Source organism: Callithrix jacchus, chromosome 5 (genome assembly GCF_049354715.1).
Source record: "Callithrix jacchus isolate 240 chromosome 5, calJac240_pri, whole genome shotgun sequence".
NCBI lineage: Eukaryota > Metazoa > Chordata > Mammalia > Primates > Cebidae > Callithrix > Callithrix jacchus.
This window is the reverse complement of record NC_133506.1, coordinates 161,156,016-161,163,907: the sequence shown is the minus strand read 5'-3', so window position 1 is coordinate 161,163,907 and position 7,892 is coordinate 161,156,016. Positions and strand designations below refer to the sequence as shown.

Below are 7,892 nucleotides of genomic sequence, written 5' to 3'. Positions count from 1 at the left end.
ATAAAAATTAACTTAGTTTTTAAAATTTATTTGCAAATACACTTTTCCATGTGGCACTACGGTTTGTTGCTAACATAGCTGAATATATAATGTCGGCTTATCCTAAGGTTTTCCACGTACTTAATTTACTGAAGCGTTCGTTTTAAATAACATGATCACTGTGTAAAGGAATTTGTATTTTGAAGATGCTTGATCTGTCTACAGATAAAAATTAGTTAGAAATTACTTTAGTATAAAATGCTCCTAGAAGTCTTAGTTGTGTTATTTTTTTAGGAAAACGAATGTTAGACTTGTGTGCATAGGAGTCATTAAGGTACATCAGGATTGTAGTTTAAAGCTGTACATGATAAGACAATTGTTTTCACTGTATATTTTTATAAACGATCTATTCCCCATCCCAAGGCAAGCATGAATAGCAAATCTTAGGTTACACGTAGTATGTGGCGTTGCAGTCTCTTCGAATTTATTTCGTCTCTTTTATTTTATTGAATACTGTCTTTATCTTCGGTTGTCCTGTTTGAAGAAAAAGGACAAATAAACCATGGCCAGCAAAAAAAAAAAAAAAACTGAAGATTTTAAGAGGTAATATGAAGTGCTGACATCAGCACACACAATCATATCTATTTGTCATTTCAAGCTTTAAGATATTTCTGAGAAAACAGACATTTTTCTATGACCTGAACAGATTATCTCAAAGCCAAATATGTACTTGGTGAGGAGGGAAAAATGATCTTCTTAAATTAAGTAATTCTGTGTTCTATCTTCAAAATTCTTTTTTAAGTGTGTTGAAAATTAATACATAAACTAGTATCTATTTTTACAGAAGAGATTTTGGGTATCCTATTCTGACTTGACATACTATTCTCATTTGATAGGTTCTGAACTGATGGATTTCAACTGAAATATTGGTTTTCCTTGAAAAGGATAGAAATTAACAATATTTTTCTTTTAAAAGAGTTTAACACATATTTGATTCTCATTAACTGGTATTGAACCACTGCCCCTGGGGGAAATACTAGGTTTAGGTTCCTGCAAACCTCTGGTCACAAAATCTTTGTCAATTAATCAACATATAATTTCATTTTATGGGTGCTTCCATTTAAAGTATATGTGTGTATACATACACATTAACAGAATATATGACACATATAACATCACATGTTATATTCTTAATAAAACATACATATAAATTCTTTAAACAGAATGTAAGTAAACTTGATTCATTTACACTGAGCTCAGGGCAGACAGCACTGCAGCTCATGCCTGAAGGAAGCCTGTCTAATACACATATTTTTCAATAATACATATCGTAAAACCTTTTGCCTTTAGGAAAACCAGACAGCACTTCAGCACAGGGGGCCTCTGTAAACAGTGACATCATTAACAAAAAGTACAAAAATGCAAACAGCATGTCATGAAAGGGAGCTTGTTTATTGCATGAGAGCTGAAACAAGAAGACAGAGCACAGCAAGGCTCCACCTTAGCTGTGAATGTGCACACTGGGAATTGTTCGCATGTGAAAAACCACATTTTATGCATGTCCACAAATGACTGTGGAAGCACCACAAGTATTGATTTTGGAGTCACAAATAAATGTTAGTGAGTAGGCAAATGAAAGCATGAATAAGGAAGATCAACAGGACAAAAGGTTAAGTATGTACATGCAGTGGTTTTATGTGGAAATATGCTAAATGTGGTGCTGTGTTCAATCATGTCAGCAAATCGCAGTAAAGGTTGCCTGACACCTGAAAATGTGATCTTTCACTTCACAGTCACCTGTCAGAATTGCCCTCCAGGTCAAGGCTGAAGAACGTCCCATTATATGTGTGTATCACATTCTGTTTATCGATTCATCCGTCCATGAACACTTGGATTGCTTCTACTTTTTGGCTCCTCTGAATAATGATGCTTGAACCCGAGGTGGAACTGCTTCATAATTCTATCGTTTCCAGCTGGGGCGGGGGGCTTATTCCTGTAATCCCAGCACTTCGGGAGGCTGTGGCAGGTGGATCATTTGAGGTCAGGAGTGACCAGCCTGGCCAACATGGTGAAACCCCATCTCCACTAAAAATACAAGAATATTAGCCAGGCATCGTGGTGGGTGACTGTGATCCCAGCTACTCGGGTGGTTGAGGCAGGTGGATCACTTGGACCCGGGAGGCAGAGGTTACAGTGAGCTGAGATCACACCACAGCACTCCAGCCCGGGTCACAGAAGAAGACTGTCCTAAAAAGTAACAATAATAATAATTCTAATGTTTTCTATATCACACGATCACATGGTTTATGTTAAAGAGTACACCGAGCTCCCCAAGCTTTATAAGCTCACAGATGAACGTGGGGTTCTGATGGCAATAATCCACACCTTACTGCTGGCTATTTCCCTTACTCACTCAGAGGGGACCCTGGCCTCCTTCCTCACCCAAATATTTCCTAGAGTATGCTCATGCCCCTCTCCCTTCAACCACCCCCACTCCACTACTGTACAGGAAAGGCAAGTTCCTGTGATTCCCCTGTTCACTCCAGACCCTCAGTTACTCCACACACCCTGGAGCCTTAAGGCAATATAATGCCATCAAGTGATTCTCTCCTCTCCCTTCACTATATCTACTCTCTTGTTCCAAAGCAAAGGAGAATGAAGGGGTTGACCCAACAGGCCAGGGTGCTGCCTCTTTAAGAGAAAGAGTAAGACCACAAATACTCAAATGGTAATAATTTGGAATTGTTGTGACATACATGAATGATGATAAGGTAGAAGTTTATTACCAAGGGAAGGTTGAATTTCCTTCAACATTCTTCCTTTCCTACTGTGGAACTGTAACTAGATCTATGATAAAAGCTCTATCTACTTAGATGATACTCAACTTACAAAAAGGTTTACAAACAGTTCTGGTTTCTGGCTTGCCCAAGGCAGAACAAGCTGGAAGATTTCACCAGCTCCTCATTCTCTCACATCCTTCGGACGTTCAGAGATGCCCTATTGGAAAAAGTGCCCTTCACATCAAGATTCCAGAATACAGAGTTAACATTTACTAGCACTTGCTGTATGCCAGGCTGAAGGCTTTATCTCCTTAATCCTCAGAATACCCTTAATAGCGTTTACATAGGAGGAAAGGTAAGATTTGGAGAGGTTCTGTAACTTGCCCAGTGGGAACTTGAACTGGGATTCACGTTCTTTAATGCATTTCAGGGTTTCACTTGTATATGAAAAAAAAAATTCCAAACCAAATTTCTTTCTTTCTTTGGGAAACTTTCTTTTTTGTATTATAAGTAAAGCAGTCTTTGTATTTTACTAAAGAGGGCCCCCAGCTGTGCATACATGAGCTAGAGATTTTCCCCAGCAAAACCTGTTGTCAATGCATCTCTAAAGCATATTTTAAATCATTAAAACACATAGTTTATTTTAGTACTCTTGCTTTTCTCTTTCCTTTTTTAAATTTGAATGCAGTCACAGTGGCTCACGCCTGTAATCCCAGCACTTTGGGATGCCAAGGCAGGCAGATCACGAGGTCAGGTCAAGACCAGCCTGGCCAACATGGTGAAACACTGACTCTACTAAAAAAATAGCTGGGCATGGTGGTGCATGCCTATAGTCCCAGCTACCTGGGAGCCTGAGGCAGGAGGATCGTTTGAACCTGGGACCAGGAGGTTGCAGTAAGGAGAGATCGCGCCACTGCACTCCAGCCTGGTGACAGAGTGAGACTTCATCTCAAAAAAAAAAACAAAACTGAATGATTAAACTTTAATTTTTGGACTTAACCTTTGCCAACAGTCTTCTCTTCCTTCCTCCCTCTGCTGTTCAGTCCCGTGGTTACTCCCGAGGACTGACTCAAGCCCTCACTCTTCATCCAACGTCATTTTCAAAACTTGTCACTGTACCCACCCACACTCTCCCTGGCATACACAGACAAACCACAACAGTGGTGTCATCCTGTCCTCCACTTTACTTACTGCACCCACGCAGCTGATCATGATCCCACACCAGGATGACCGTGCTTACAGTCCTGGTCACCCGTCAGGTGTGCCCTAAATGCATACCTGATATTTACACTGCTGCATTTCTCTAGTCCGTGCCCTTTCCCATTCCCCTGCCCAAGCATGTCCTACCTTTCTTCTAGCCTCAGACCTCCTTACCCTCTCCCCGGTCTTCATTCTCAGCTGATGACCTAGCTTCATATTCCCCTGAGAAAATCAAAAGAATCAGAAAATAATTTCTAAAAGTGCCAATCTTTGCCCCTACTGCCTATTATGGGTAAACTGACTTGTAAGGAAAAACGGGCCCGCTCCCAGAAACCCAGCTCCTCACGCCATCCCACCCCATCTCGCATACACAAGGGCATCGCTCCAGTCATTCTCCTCTTTTTCTGCATCATTTAATCTCTTCTCTCAACTGGATTATTCTCCTCAGCCCACAGTCTCTTTCTCCTGAAAAAGCCATTTCACTTTTTTTTTAAAAGAAGCTCTACCTGGACTCCAACAACCCCCTCCAGCCATTGCTTCGTTTCCCTCCTCTCGTTTAAAGGGTTTGTTTTACATGCTGATTTTATTTTAAAGCTCAAACTTGCTAATGGATTGGCAATGGTATTCTTTTAATATTAATATGATAACTAGCATCTATTAAGTGCTAATTATGTGCTAAACTGTCATGAAAATTGTCCCGGCAACCTCTCTGCTGCTCCCCATCTCTTTTTTTCCTGCTCCTCACTTTCCCCTCACTCCCTTCCTTCCAGCTGGAATGTGTCAGCTGTTCTGGGAGTGCTCGTTCCTGGAATGTGTCAGGTGTGTCTCTTCCTCAAAGCCTTTGCATTTGCTGTTCTTTCTGCCTGCTCTGCCATTCCTCCAGAGACCCTCATGGCACTCTCTTAAAAAAAAAAAAAATAGGTCCAGATACATTGTCCTAGCAGGATTTTCAAGTGTTCCCAATCTTTTGCAAGGAAGGGTCCATGAGGTCAACACTATTTCACAATAATCCTGAAACATACACAGCTTTTAATATTTGGCAATGCAGTCAGAAAGCTCTACAGACACATTTTTTAAACCTCAATATAGAACCACTTTATCAGTTTTTACGAGAGCTGCCAAGAAATACCAGATTTTTCTTCCTGTAAATAGCTAAGACTATCACTCGATCCCCTCGTATCAACTACACCTGAGTAAATAAGTAAAAACAGCAGATAACCTGAGATTCTACACTTTAAAAGTATTTCAGCAGATGCTTGGTTTAACTGGAGAACAGTTTAAAGTATTCAATCTTCAAAAATAATTTGGATTTTATGCCTGGAGTTAGCAGTAACTAAAACTGCCTTAATTACATGTCCTACAGAACTACTGTCACACAAAGTTGAAGTCTCACAAGAGAGGACATCATAAGGACACCTCCCAAGTGGATGGAGGTGAGGGGAACATGTATTGCAGTCCTCACTCCCACCCACATCAAAGACTGAGAGAACACATGTCTTTGGTTCCCCCAAGAAAAGCTACAAAACTTTTCCCCTTTAAAATCTAGAGGGCTTTTTTTCGCCACTGGTAATACAATTTTATAACTGGTCTTGTTGCTCTGGCTACCTGGGATCAAATTTACAACTCATCTCTAGCTGTGCAAGACACCCCACTCTACGTATCAGCCTTCTAACCTTCCTCCTGTCCTCCTAATCTCATAGTTCTCTAGCCCTGTTTTACCCTAGCTTAATACACAGTGTGGAATATAAACCATTTTGAATCTTTTGAAAAATGTGGGGAAATAATGGTATATAAATAAAAATAAATCAAACAGAAGTAGGAAAAGGGAGATGTCTGTAACAGACAAGTTGGATGGATGAAAACTCCTGCCTTACAGTGGGAATAGGGAAGCGTTTTGCATGACTGGACAGAGAACGACAGTGACAGAGAACACGACTGGGATACCATGGCATTGGCTCTGCCCAGGGTGCTTTGAGCCCGATATCTGCATGCATAGCTTCTGTCATTTCACTAACATCTCTGTTCAAATATTACCTTATCAAAGAGTCTATTCTGGTCAATTCAACCAAAATATTCACACACACACACACACACACACACACACCCCTCTCCTTCTCCCTTTACCCTGCTTTCTCTTCCTTCATTATGCTTATGAACACCAGCTACGTGATAAATCTGTCTGTTTGTATGTTAACTAACTTCTCCCTAACAGCAGGCCTTTTACCATCCCGGAACCTACAATACAACTCAATAAAAGTTGGTTGAATGAATAGAAAGGTCATTTAGTACCAAATTAGGAAAGACTAATTTAGACTTTATCCACCAGTAATGGGCAACGGCTAAGAGCTTATGCAAAATGTATTATGTGTCATATTTCTCTTTCATAAAGATAACTCTGGCGGTGGAGTAGAGTATGAAGAAGAGAGGAAACACACGGCAAAAATCCCAATGACAGATAATAAAGGTGAAACGAAGTCAGGGTAAGCGCAAAGGGAAAGGGAGAAATGAATTCATGAGCGATTCATGCAGCAAAGGGACAGTATATCATAATGGCACAGGAGTTACGAAGGAATTACGGCCGGGCGCGGTGGCTCAAGCCTGTAATCCCAGCACTTTGGGAGGCCGACGCGGGTGGATCACGAGGTCAACAGATCGAGACCACCTTGGTCAACATGGTGAAACCCCATCTCTACTAAAAATACAAAAAATTAGCTGGGCATGGTGGCGCGTGCCTGTAATCCCAGCTACTCAGGAGGCTGAGGCAGGAGAATTGCCCGAACTCAGGAGGCGGAGGTTGCCATGAGCCGAGATTGTGCCATTGCACTCCAGCCTGGGTAACAAGAGCGAAACTCCGTCTCAAAAAAAAAAAAAAGAAGGAATTACTTAGACAGACAGCAAAGGTATGGGAGTCCTCCGTAAGGCTTTTCTTCTTAATGAAAAGCAGCCCCAAATCATTTCCTAATAAAGAGCAGCCTATAAGCTGGTAGCTTGCACGGGTGAATGTCAGCAGGAACTAAGGACTAGACATTTTCAAGACGGCAGTTCCATCTTCCCTTCTCTGACAGCCACGTGTATTGTAAGGTGCAGACAAGATGGCACAGAGCAACTGGAAAGCCCGGTTGCATAAGATTAGGGTGGGGCGACCAGCCTTCCACATGTGCTATGTAAACATCATACATGATTGAACCAATCTGTGAGCCCCATATAAATCAGACTCCGCCTCCTCAAATTAGACTATAAAACTTGGTACATTTGCCACCAGCCGGTCCTTTCTGCTAGGAGACCCCTTCCTCTATGGAAGAAGTTGTTTCTCTTTCTCTTCTATTCTACCTATTAAACCTCCCCTCCTAAACTCCTCCTGTGTGCCCATGTCCTAAATTTTCCTAGAATATGACAAGGAAATATATAGCCCAGATAACGCAGCTGCTTCAGTAACAGCTAAATCAGGCATCAAACAAGTCACTTGACATATATAACCTATGGCATGTTACTTATGTGATCTTTGCTTTCCTTATTTCTAAGGAGAGAATAACTGTACTTACCTACCTCAAAGTTTTACCATGAGGATTACACAGGATCTAAGATATGCAGAATTGATCAAATTTGGTGACCGCTGACAACGAGTGAGGTCCCTGTGGGTAGGGATGTGTCTCTTTCATACACTTCTAAATCCCCAGCACCTAACACTATGGCTGGTGATAGCAGGCACTGAATGGGTATTTGATGAAAGCAAACGAATTAATGATGGTGATTAGCAAGACAAAAAGTCAAGGTTAATTATAAGGCAATCCCTTCTATACAAGGCAGTTTTTCTATAGGATATAAGGCTGTGGAGCAAAATTTGGTGGGGAGTAAGGAGACTACACAAATCTGTTCTGTTTGACAACATGGAGGCTGAGAGGGCTAGAGGACCCCCTACAGGAGAGGTCTGGT

The 7,892-nt window shown here is 41.3% G+C and overlaps 1 protein-coding gene across 15 annotated transcripts in view; it reads right to left on the bottom strand.

Moving 5' to 3' along the window:
• Positions 1-7,892, bottom strand: part of DGKH (diacylglycerol kinase eta) — a 203,255-nt gene that overhangs the window by 176,640 nt on the left and 18,723 nt on the right. The gene's annotated exons all lie outside the window — the stretch shown is intronic.